The sequence below is a fragment of the Numida meleagris genome, chromosome 2 (assembly GCF_002078875.1).
Source record: "Numida meleagris isolate 19003 breed g44 Domestic line chromosome 2, NumMel1.0, whole genome shotgun sequence".
In the NCBI taxonomy this organism is placed as follows: Eukaryota; Metazoa; Chordata; class Aves; order Galliformes; family Numididae; genus Numida; species Numida meleagris.
The window spans coordinates 9,616,948-9,629,755 of NC_034410.1; the positions used below are offsets into that span (position 1 = coordinate 9,616,948).

Sequence of the window (12,808 nt, forward strand, 5' to 3'; positions counted from 1 at the left end):
TAAGGGAAAAGAAGGCTTGCAGTGGAAGATGGCTGCATGCAGGTGGCTGTCTCCAGGATGTGTACTCCCATGTGCATATCGGGAACACATCAGGAGAAAACATCCTGCTTGTGTGGGGCAGCCAGTGACAAACTGTCCTGTATTGAGTTGCGCTTCTCATTGAAAGCAGCTCTTTAGGACCCAGGGACACAGATAGCTAGAAGTACCCAGAGAAAAGTGAAATTATGACTTGAGACTCTTGTCTCTAAGTACCTGCAAACTATGATGGATTATTACCCTTAAAATGTCATCCATGATCGGAGGAGGAAGTCTCCATCCCCGGATTTTGACTTCTGCAGTTTCCTGCTGCCTTGCACATTCATCCTGTGTTTTCCACCGGGACCAGGCTTCCCCACCCTGCTCCACACACGAGCATGAAGAGGAGCCAGTTGCTGCCAAAGCAGTAACAGAGCACCCCACGGCCACTGTGATTCTCTTCTAGTGAAGCTCATGTTTTTCCTGTTATAGCAACAATTCATCATCCTTTAGACCTAATGTCTGCTCCATTTTTCACATCTGGAACATACAAAAGCATTCAAAAGCTTTGTGTCTCCGGTTATAACAGGATTCAGTATGTCTTTCCATAGATCCACTAGCTGTAAAGCTGAGGCATAAAAACACAAAGTAAAGGCAAGTCTAAATGAAAGCAAAGCTTCCCAGTCCTGGTCTGATGTCTGCCATCCCCTGAAAGAGTCTCCCTCCTCTTCACCATCAGTGCAGAAATAATTTCACCAGGAGGCAGAAGATGCCAAACACTGCTGAAAAGATCACAGAGGAAATGGTAACGGTCAGTAATCAGGTGGAAATTATTTTCTGTAACCAGTCAGCAGCAGTGACATCAGTCCTGTGATAAGAGCCACATCACCAAAACAACATGGAAGCAACATTTTTTTTTCTCTTTTGGCTTTCCAAGCTGGGATGAGAGTTACTCAGCAGTCCTCAAACTCACCTCCCCACTGCCCTGCACAACTTGCACTAACAGATCCGATTAGTGAAGTATAGTCGATAAATAAAAGGATATTTGTTATCCTGACCTGCCAGAAAAGCCACCCAGTGCACTCATGGACAAGTCTGCTGGAAGAGCAAGTCCATTACTGCGATGATCTCTTTCTGTGGGTCTACTGCTGCCTGGAAAATGGCTGAAAGGAAAGATCCCTGGCATGTATGGTCAGACCATACTGTGCATAGCCCATATGGAATCTATCTTTAGCTTTCAAAAAAAAAGAAATGGTGACGGTTGCTCAGAGATACAGACTTCCCCCTCCTTGAAGTCTTTCGCAGAAGGAGCCCCCAGCGTAGCAGTGCTGAGCTACATGGCTTGAAGGAGCCATTGGGCCACGCAGCAACCCCACCAGTGCCAAGCATGAAGAATGTGAAGATGAAGAAGAGCTGGAATTTTTTCTTGGCATTTCCCACAAGGCCAAACTGCCAGCCATGGCAGGGCCAGGCAGCACGGACTGTGGATGCTCAGGGCTGAGAGCACACAGCCCTGGTGCTGCCAATGACTACCACCAGCATCTCCTCACCAGGGAAGCACCACCACCAGGACTGCTGGCATGGCAGGGCCCAAGCACCCCTTGTTCCCCTTTCCCCAACAAACATATGCTAGTCATCCAGGTTGCATTTCTGTAGTGTTCTGAAGTACACTGTTCTACAACAAACCATGATGATGGCTTTCACAAGCTAGACATGCTGCAGCTAGGTTAGACCTAGCCATGTGCCAGCGTACTGGTCCGGATGATACCCCTGTAGTCAGGGCTACGTGCATGCTTTGGCATAGATCCAGAGAAACACTTACACTGTGCAACAAAGGGATTTGGGAACAGCAAAATTGCAAAAGAAATACAGATCAAAGCAGCCTATTCCATCCTCCTTCATGTAACCACCTTATCAGGAATCCTCTGAGTTGAGGATAAGGGAGTAGGGAGAATAAGATATCTGTCCGAAAGAGCTTCCAGCTGAACCAAAAAGGTAGAATGAACGTGCAGGTATTTTATTACCCAAAATATTTCATGGAGAAGTTTAGGACCAGCCAAGCACTGGTTTATTCTGACGAACATGAAGAGGACCCCGTGACTTCATAGACTCCAGAAATTATAAGAAGGATGTACATTTGCCCTATAGAGTGATCTCAGGAGACATTGCACTCTTAACCATTTTCCTGCAGTGCTTGCACTGATTACAAGTAACTTGGTACTTCTAATGCCCTATACCAGAAGTAAAGGGGAAACTTCTTACCCACAGGACCTAAAGCTCTAACACATTTGCACATTTGTACAGAGCAAACAGGGCACTCAGTGGCTGATGCCAACAGGACTGAATACAGACACCTTATGCCTGAAAATGGCTGTTGCCACTGAAGGAGGAATCACTCATCCCCTCTAAGTGAGGATCATTTCTTATGACTGCCTGTAACTCAATGGAAAGCGCAGCAATGACAGCATAGTAACAAAGTCCTAGGCTGCAGCAGGTGAGGATGTGCTCAAATGCAGCAGCTGTGGACACAGAAACAAAGGAAAAAAAGTCTGCTCAGCCTTGGAAGGACTCATGTCCAGCAAGAAACCTTTTCCTCCACTGCCAACCCTTAAATGAGGTCTGGGAAGGGGTGGATCCTGGTTCCATCCCGTCTGGTCACTCAGCTGCATTACATACACCTGAGCTCCCTGGGTTGGCCCTACCTTCCCACCAGGTGCTCAATCACTGCTTCAAGCTGTGACTTAGCATTTCTGCTACACTGTCCCACATCTCTTTATTTACATTCATACTCCTGATAAGTTCCCTGCTAGGGGAAGGTATGTTTTGCCCTGGGTGAAATACTCAATGACTTATTCATCCTTCTGAGTGTTTGCTGAGGTCATGCTATAACCCCAGCCTGGATGCCTCCTGCAGTCATTTCACTTTGGATGGTTGAATTACTCTGCTCACAGTTTACGATAGACATTTTTTCTTAAAGATTTGTTATTTGAGGAATAATCCTAATTTTCCTTTGACCTAAGCAAAGTCTAATGCAACAGCCCAGCCTCAGTGCAGGATTGTCTGTGCAAATGTGATGAAGGCTCCAGGTGCAGCACACACTTCTCCCTTGATGCTGTTCTCCTGTTCCTCTTCCCTAGGGCCAGGATGGAGCACTGCACTGCTGCTAAATTAACCTCAGGATGCAGATAGCAGCATACCAGCATTCCAAGGTGGTGGGTCTGTATGGATGATCAGCAGAACCAAGGTCGAGGATCATAGAATCATAGAATAGAATAGAATCATAGAATCAATAATGATGGAAAGACCACTGAGATCACCAAGACCAACTGTCAACCCATCCCCACCAGGCCCACTAACCATGTCCCTCAGTGCCACATCCATCCTTTCCTTGAATACCTCCAGGGACATTGACTCCACCACCTCCTGGGCAGTCTGTGCCAATGCCCCACTGCTCTTCTAGAGAAGAAATTTTTCCTAATATCCAACCTGACCCTCCCCTGTCACAGCTTAAAGCCATTTCCTTTCATCCTATCACTATCTCAGCTCTTCCACAAATGGTGTCCTGGCCAGCATAACATTTATTAATACTTTTGGAGTCCTTTTTTACTGTCAGTATATGAAATATCTGTTTTCCTCAGTGGAAAAGAGAGTAAATGGCCTCAAAGTGTGGCAACCAGTAAAAACCCTTCTCAGCACAGTTTCATCCAAACTTGAGTGATCTGGTTTCTCTCCGATGCACACAGCTGGCAGATCGCTTCAGCCCAGTGAAGGAGTCCCTGCAAGGACAAACCAAATGGCAAATTAAAAGGAAGAATACTTTGAGTCTTATTTGCCAATTAGGCGACTGAACATGCGGTGCCGAGCTCACATGCTCTGCTCTCCTCCCACAGAAGGCAGCGGGATGCTGGGGCTGGTAGCAGGGCTTAATCCTCAGTGCCACAGCCGGGTGCTTCTTGGACAGCTTTGCTCTGGCAGAGAGAAGCATGTGATGAGGTGTCCGGGTGAGTGCTCCCTGAAAGCACCAGAACAGCACTGATTTTAATGGGAAAACCCATCTTCTGGTGTTTCCTGGCTCTTGACTTGGCTCTGCCACCAGCCCTGTGCCCTCCACTTTCCTCTCCCATGCTGTGAAGCCGCAAACCAGCAGTGCCAGCTGGCAGCAGTGCCACTGCAGGAGAGGAAACCCACTCCACATCACATGGGGTCATTTCCCACACTGCAGAAACCACAGATTCCCACTTTATGTTCTGAGCCCATCGTGCTGCATTGCCGCTGCAGACGAGCACGTAGACTTGCTCCGTGTAGTATTGCATCCGAGATGCAACATTTCACTATTAAACATTAATAGTGCTAATGAGGCATGGAGCCCTTGATGCGCGTTGGTGATGGGCAGAGGGAAAAGCCTTTCCAGATTGATTTCTTGCCCTGAGACAGCGGCAGAAAGGAGCCGGGTCTCGCTGCGAGCATCCCGGCTCCTTTCTTCTGCCCTCTAGTGCCTGAAACACCGAATGGAAAGGATGTGGAGCGCAGTTTTCTTCTCACAATGCACTAAAAAAATACAAAAGGAGACAAAAAAGTTACTACTTGTGCCTGCGTTCTCCTATACTGGTTAAGGAAAAGCATGCCAGACAAAATAAGGCCACTGTCAGACAGGGGTTGTGGTGTGCTGCTGGGTATCAGCTGCACCAGCCCCAGCCCAGCCATTGCCTTACAGACAATGCAGTCAGTGGAGCTCCTGTGGTGGAACTGGACCCAAACAATCGGGATTTCCAAGCAAAGCAGGTCCTTATGGCCTTCCACACCATGGGGTGGGACAGTATATCCCTCTGCAATGTCCTAAAGATGTGCTTGGTCCAGTGTCACTGCTTCGTGTAAATCAAAGCCCTGCCAGTGTTTGGTACCAAGATATTTATGCTAGGGAAATGCCTGCTGTTTAATACACTGAGCCTCTTTTAATTCACACTTGTTCTTACTCTCTGTTCCTGATCACCACCTTGCTGGGCTGAGTCAGATCTGCTTCCGTAGCTGCTCTCTTCAAATATGTGGTGAGAAATGTTCTCCTCTTTGGGGGGACTGCTCTCATCATTGAGTTTAGCTTCTTCAGACTTGAGATTTTTTTGCCCTGCAAGGTGTAAGGAAAAAGCCACACTTCTGTAATTGCAGCAGCATGCCACTCAGGAGAAAGGGCTGGGAGCCTGTGCCCATGGGACATGGATGCCACCTCTGCTGCAGTTTTCCCTCCAGCTCCGCTGGCTCCCCAAGAGCTGCTGTGGGCACCAATAGTATCCCCAAAATGCTGTGTTCCTACTCACTTCCCATCCTCACCGTTTTCCTCCTATGTGCACCTCTTGCAGGCACAGAGGAGGCATTTAGGACCTAACAAGCCTTCCCTCCTGTCTTCTTCACTTGACAAAACAAGAGTTTCAAACCACTTCTTCCCTTTGAAAAGAATCATAGAATCACAGAATCGCCAAGGTTGGAAAATGTCTCAAGGTCATCCAGTCCAACTATCCACATACCAATATTTCCCACTAAACCATGTCCCTCAGTGCCACATCTAAACGTTTCTTGAACACCTCCATGGACAGCGACTCCACCACCTCCCTGTGCAGTCCATTCCAGTGCCCAACCACTTTTTTTGCAGAAGAAATTTTTCCTAATATTCAACCTGAATCTCCCCTGGTGCAACTTGATGCCATTCTCTCTCATCCTGTTGCTAAAAAAAAGCCAAGACAAGTTGTGACTATGTATGTTTTGCATAACTGCTCAGTTTCAACTTCAAGATGCTTACTCTTGGGTTTGATCTATTATTCCTGTGAATCCTCATCAAGATATTTTGGAACCTTGGTGTGAATTTGCTAGTGTGTTACTATGGGAATACCAAGGTCAAAGACTCATCACCCTGAAAGGCAATGAGCTGCTCAGCCTCATGTGGTGACAAGTTCCAATCTAAACTCCTGCACCAGAAGATCTTTAAAGGTCCCTTCCAACCCAAACCCTGCTGTGACTCTGTGGGTTGGCACCCTGGTGTCTGCCCAGGACAACAGGTGGGCAGCTGTGGGGATGTGGCAGCACTGCAGCTTCAGGTAAGATGCAAGGAGCTGGCTTTGACGTTGGTACTGGAGAAAAGACAACAGGAGTAAACTCCCCTCCACTCCACTCAGGGCTCTGCCAAGGCCTTTCTTCCAACACTGAAACTGAGGTTCTGGAAGAACGAGCATTTTCTGTCCTTATTCTTCTACTGCTCTCAGTATATCATACAATCTGATGTAGTCTCTGTGGGAAGAAGCTATGAAATATGAAGATTTCCTATAGCAGCTTCTTCTGTAGAGTGGTACAGGAGGACATTTTAATGAATTCAGGAATGTCTTCAAATTCTGGCCCCACAATGTTCCTTGCTTCTTTTTCCAGAGCGTTGTGAGAAGCTGTGGTCTTCTCTTATGGTATCAGATTTTGGAAATGGTCACAATTTCACTGCAACATGCCATGGCCTGAACTCACCTGGAAACAAGGCACAAGAAAATTTCAGACATGGTTTGGATGACTTATAGCTGCCGCTATCAGAAAGAGTTCTGGTCACAAGAGCCAGGCGGGTGACACTGAGGGGAAGTCAGCACCCACATAAAGAAAAGAAGCTCCTCTTTAATTCATCCCTAACTCATATAGCTGAGGGTAACATGCCACTTTATTGCACGTGAATTAAGGTGGGGCATCCATCTCACCTGACAGTGGGGTCTTCAAAGGAAAAAACACTAGAAATGGCCTGCTTCAAAGATGTGCGTTTTTGTGTGCCACATGGCCTTGCTCATGGACACGTTCTGTCAAGTTTTGGATATCTCCAAGGATGGAGACTCCACAAGCTCTCTGGGCAACCTGCTGCAGGGTTTGACCATCCTCACCATAAAAAAGATAAAGAAGATGTTTCTTATGTTTAAGTGGAATTTCCTGTGTTTTGGTGCGTGCCCATTGCCCCTTCTGTCTGTGAGCTGGGTCCCCTGAGGAATTCCTGGCTCCATCTTCCTTCCACCCCAGCAGGTGTCAGACACACAGAGCAGATCCCAGGCTGGATGGTCCCACCTCGAGCCTGGACACAAACTGTGCAGCTCTGAGCCACAAGGAGAGCAAGGGAGATGATGGCACGTGTGTTTTTCTTACATGGTCCTCCTGGGTTTTATGTTTTGTTTTGTTCTTGTTAACTTCTCATGTTTGTGTTTGCAGAAACCAGACTGCCACTATTGATTTCAGCAAGTTATTTGGCTCTCTGCTCCCTCAGCGTGCAATTTCTAGGGAAAGAATAAAGCTGCTGGAACTTCAAAGCAAAATTACAAATGAATAAATTGGTAGAAGAACAATTCCTTAAAATAGATTAACTTGTAGCTAATTGGCACAGCTGAAGCAGTTGATCCTGACCTCCCTGTCCCCAGCCAGAGGGGCATTCCAGCCTGGTGGCCAAACCAGCAGAGCTGTGAGTCCAGCCCGGGTACCCATGTTGCTGCCTGGTGTCTCAGCTCTGCAGCAGAGCTGTGGGTCTTGCACAGAATCACAGACTGGCTTGGGGTTAGAAAGGACCTCAGAGATCATCCTGTTCCAAACCTCTGCAATGGGCACGGCTGCCCACCACTATACCAGGCACCAGGCCAGGCTGTACAGGGCCCAATCCAGCCCGGCCTTGAGCGCCTCCAGGGATGGGGCATCCACAGCTCTATGGGCAGCTGTGCCAGCACCTCACCACACTCTCAGTGAAAAAATTCCCTGACATCTAATCTACATCTCCCCTCTTTTAGTTTAAAACCATTCCCCTTTGTACTATCACTATTTAACCACATAAAAAATTGATTTCCCTCCTAAGTTTCCTTTAAGTACTGGAAGGCCGGAATGAGGTCTCCCAGGAGCCTTCTCTCTTCCAGGCTGAACAGGCCCAGATCCCTCAACTTTTCTTCATAGGAGAGGTGCTCCAGACCTCTGAGCATCTTTGCGGCCCTCCTCTGGACCCGTACCAACAGCTCCACACCTTCCCTTTGCTGGGGTCTCCAGACCCTGACACAGTACTCCAGGTGGGACTTCACTAGGGATCCAATGCCATCCTTCAACCACCACGTAGAAATAAGCCCCATGGCTGTGCTAGGCCAGCCGCATGCCTGCACTAGTGCCACAGCGAAGATGCTTCAGCATGGATCCACTCACCTGTGCCAGATGTGCTGTGAACACCTCACAGCTCATCGCCAGTGGTGCCAGTTTAGGATCAGGCCAATCCTGCCTTCCAGCTGGGCCCCCAGAGGAGCTGCTTGCCGTGGGTGCCCTCATCGCTGGCATCCCCCTGATGACAGGCCCAGAGCTCCCCACCACGCAGAGCCATCCTCCCCAGTGCCTCAGAGGTTTCAGAAGCAGCATCAGCTGCCAGAGAGTGGCTCTGACAGACACCGGGGAGAGGAGCAGCCGGGAGGAGCCCAGGCACAGTCAGCAGCTTCCGACGTGAGGCAGCATTTATTTTTAGAGTAATGTAGCGCGAAGGAGATGGCATGAGCAGGGCTCCCTCGTCACTCTGACGCCATCACCTGCCGCCCACGCGCCTGCTAAGTGGGTTATCGCAGCCCATCAGGCTCCCGGGGAGAGGGGAAGAAAGTGGAAAGGTCACTGCTCCCCTCATGCCGATAAGCAGCAGAATGCTTTCAGCGCTGTGGTATTTATTAATGGACGTGGGTTTAAAGTGCTGACGGTGCCTTATGCAAGACATCACCTCCCCTGCCGCTCCGAGCCTTGCAATTGCCTACAAGTCACCGTCCTCCCAACTCCATGACAATCCCCTGTGTTACAGCACTCACACAGGGCTTTCCTCTCTCAGCTGATACAAAGCCCTTCTGTATCCCTGCTTCCCCCCGACCTGTCGGTATCCTTTTCTTTCCGCTAGACATTGCTAAAATCACTGCCATCCCAGCCACCAGCCCTCTTCTCAGCTCCCTTCCCTGTCACTTCAATTTTCCCACCTGATGGAACAAAATTCACACTTGTCTGGGATGTTTACGTGTCCTCTGTGCCACAGTATTTAAGGCGACTCTCAAGTGGTGGTGTTATCCTCAGGTAACATATGGCTGCAGTACCAGCTCCCCACCACCCGCGTCAGCGAGAGATCAGCACAGCACTTGTCACGGCAGGGGCCAGCCCAGGCCTTCCCACGTCAGGTCACACTTTTCCATTTCCTCTTTTTCCTTCAGTTGGAGTCAATCTACCACTCTGCAGAGCTTGCTCCCACCCCAGTTGCCATCCCGCACATCCCTCCAACACGGAGCTCCTCGCTTGGAAGACTCAGTCTGTTCTGTTGCACTTTTCTTGCACATTTCCCCCCCTCCAACTCGCTGTTTAAAATTTCTGGCACCATCAAGGCACTTGCTGAAGTAGCACATCTCTGCTCTTCATCTGCCCAGCCATCTGCTTGAGAGAGCGGCACAGGGGGTGTTTCTGTGGGGATGTGTAGACCGAAGGCCAGAAGGAACCAGCATGATCTGGATCAGCTGCATAATGAATGCCATAGACATCCAGGCAGCAGCTCCCACGGCGAGTCCTTCACCACTCATTGCATTATCTCTCACCAGTGAAGGCCCAGCTTTTCCTTTTTTCTTTTTTTCCAGTGGCATTTATTAAACTCTTTTCATGCTGTGAAAATATGCAGCTCTACAGGGACAGGATAGCTAAGGTTTGGAAACCTTAATGACCAGATACAGAAAGACTGTAAAGCCTCAGGATGAGTTACTGAGGTTCATGTACATATAGATCCAGTATTTCAAGCTTGCACAGTTCATTTAGAAAATTATTTTATCCAATAAAACGTGTTAAACTTCCTAAATGCTTTGTTTCAACAAGTAACAGTGCTCATCTTCTCATGGTGGGCTACAACAGCCAGGAGCTGGAGCCTTGCTGGAGCTTGTTCCTTGCATGAACCCAGGCTGGTGTAACAGGAATCCCCTCACCATGCCAGCCCAAATGCTGCTATGGGAAGCCCAAACAATCCCTGTTCTGAGATGAATGTCACCTTGCAGCCCAACCCCAGGCTCATTAGCCCATAAGGCCCCATGACTGAAGCTACCCCAAATTGCAGCGTGGAGCCACTGACCCCAGATAGCTGCATGCACATAAGCACAGATCCAGGTGTACCCCATGCCACCTGGAAGCTGTCATTCTAGATCAACCAGCCTGGAAACATGATCCCCACCCCTCAGCTTTAGGAAACTGATGAACCCCCAAACCTTAACCTAGATGGAAACCGGCTAGGCTCTACTCCCAGCCACGTGGTACACTACAACACAGGGATAGTTGGCCTAATCCTATCTCTACTAGATGCCCTACATGCCCCCATTAAAATCCCATCCTCCAGCCACGCTATCCTTATACAAGAAGATGAAAGTCCTGTCACCCCACAGCCATAACTAGTAGCCTTGCCCCAGTGATAGCCTAGGGAGCTCCTGCTAGCTCAGCTCCAATTTCCTGGCAAGTCTTCTTGAAAGCCTAATTATAGCTCAGCTCACCAAAAGTAACAACAGCCCAGAGAGACCTGGAAATTCCCTCTTACGTTCTGCCAAGATGGAGCCCAGCAGCACCAATCTGACCTCTGCTGCACAGCTTGAGGTTGGGTTACGGCCTGATAAGAGCCCTGAGCATCTGATGGAGCTGGAGGCATCCCTGTTCATTGCAGGGACTTGGACCAGAGAGCCTTTAAATGTCCCTTCCAACTCAAGTGATTCTGTGATTTCGTGATTCTAATATGATTAAAGCTCCCACAGTACAGCCTCTGTCTCTCCGGCAATAGGCAGTATGGTACATGGCATTCATTAGGGTATCTGCTCATGAGAACGTACTGCAGGGCTCTCGGCAAAGCGCCTTGAAATGACTTTTTGCACTGTGAACTACAAATGGCGTCGGCATCTCTCTGAGTGGAAGCTGACATCTTGTGGATGGTTCACTTCAGGCCTCCCACAGAGCAGAGCAGGGAGCAGCAGTGCGGAGAGCACGCGGCTGGGAGCTGGGGGATGGCTGAGCTGCCAGGCTGCCACTGAATTCATGCCCAAGAGTATTTGTGTAACCAGAAAATCTCTTAAATATTGTGAAATATAGAAAAGGAGCTGATGAATATTTTCCTACAGCTTTCTTGCTAAGGAAAAAACAGATTGCATAGCCACGTAGAATTGACACTGATAATTTAATGTTGAATCAGTATCCTCCAACTAGCAGGAAAATGTGTTAGCTCTGCCTAATCCACTATTTTTTTCTTCTTTTAAAAGATGGAATTAAATAAAGGTGGTTGAGAGGCACTTAGCTGGTGTAGTGACATCGGTGGCTGTTTCTTTTGAAAGACATTCTCCTAAGCGAATAATGCTTTCCTCGCAGAGCTCCGGGCTTCGACTCAGCTGCCACCAGGGAAAGGCAGCGTGCAGTAACTGACCCCGTGGTGCTCTCTGTGAGCCAGCAGCTCAGCTGGGTTAGCTCAGATCTCCTTCATGCAGTCACAGAGCAGAGCTGAGTGCAAGGATTGGCAGAGGCATCCTGATGATTTCCTTTGGACAGCAGCTGAGCCATATCCAAATGACCAAGTTCAGATAAACTGAGCCATCAGATGCCCACTTAAGACAAATTAGTTTAGAATGGCTATGCTGCATTTGCCAATGGTTTAATGCAGTAGAAGTGTATTTATAAGACAGGGCTAATTTCCTGGTCCTTGAAGAACACTTTGAGATAGCAACTTCTCCATCCAGCAAAGTATTCTCAGATGCAGTCAAAAGGCATTAGAAGTGTTAGGTTACTATTATACATCTTCGACCAAAAGTCACTCTTAAGGTTGAAGAGATATTCTCTTTTGTTTCTATAGTACACACTCCAGAAATAAATGTCAAAACACTGAGGGCATCATAAATCTTGTTGTCTCTTCTCTTTTACTGGCTGAAGAACTTTGCAACAGTTTGCAATTCAACCATATTCACTTTATGTTTCATAAACTGGATTTTAAAGCCCTGACAAGGAATGGCCCTCCCACCTCAGTGTCAGCGAAGTATCCCACTGGAGCCTGCTCTGCCTGGGACAGACGGATGTTCAGCAAATGCACCCATTGCTGCCAGCCCAAACACCTCCACACAGGGGAGAACACTGCCTTGAAATCCTCCCAGCAATGAAAAAAGCCTCATTCTTCAAGACTCTCTTAGCTTTTCCCTGCCTACCCTGCACTAGATGGCATGGGAAGGTGGTTTGCATCAGAAAAACAAAGTTCATAAATAATCTGTCACGGAGAGAGCAAGAACAAGCCATCAGAGCAGCCATTAGCTGAAGTTCTTCCTACAGTTCCCCCCCCCCCCCCCTTGGACACTGAGATGGCAATCCATGCTTTCAAATGTTCACTGCTTATAGCAGCCCCTAGGCACATGAAAATAAACCCTCACTAGCTCTGCAAGAGATGATCATGGCTACAAGCAGTCACAGTGCCTCACTTAGAATCATAGAGTCATTAGGGTTGAAAAAGACCACTGAGATCATCTAGTCCAATAGTAGACCTATCACCACCATGCCCACCAACCACATCCCTCAGTGCCACATCTCATGTTTCTTGTAAACCCCAATAGACCATGACTCCACCACCTCCCTGGGCAGCCTGTTCTACCTCTTGATGGAAGTGTACCTACAGTCTCTAGATCTGCAGTTTGGCAAATACAAGGGATATCTAGGATTACCGTCCTTTGTGTGGAAAACAGCTAGAAGGCAGGTGGCAGCCAGAGCACTGGGTCCAGGTCTGTGCCTCCAAACAAAAGAAAGC

The 12,808-nt window shown here is 48.3% G+C and overlaps 2 long non-coding RNA genes across 3 annotated transcripts; both read right to left on the reverse strand.

The window, feature by feature from the left end:
* On the reverse strand, positions 2,012-3,436 carry LOC110394651. Its single transcript, XR_002435775.1, has 2 exons — positions 3,373-3,436; positions 2,012-3,233 (listed from the first exon to the last, which is right to left on the reverse strand). It is a non-coding gene; the product is annotated as an uncharacterized LOC110394651 (long non-coding RNA).
* On the reverse strand, positions 3,576-12,768 carry LOC110394650. Of its 2 annotated transcripts, XR_002435774.1 has the most exons (3): positions 8,200-12,768; positions 3,884-5,137; positions 3,576-3,791 (listed from the first exon to the last, which is right to left on the reverse strand). It is a non-coding gene; the product is annotated as an uncharacterized LOC110394650 (long non-coding RNA). The 2 variants fall into 2 exon arrangements; XR_002435773.1 differs by lacking the exon at positions 8,200-12,768 and having other exon boundaries at positions 3,884-5,577.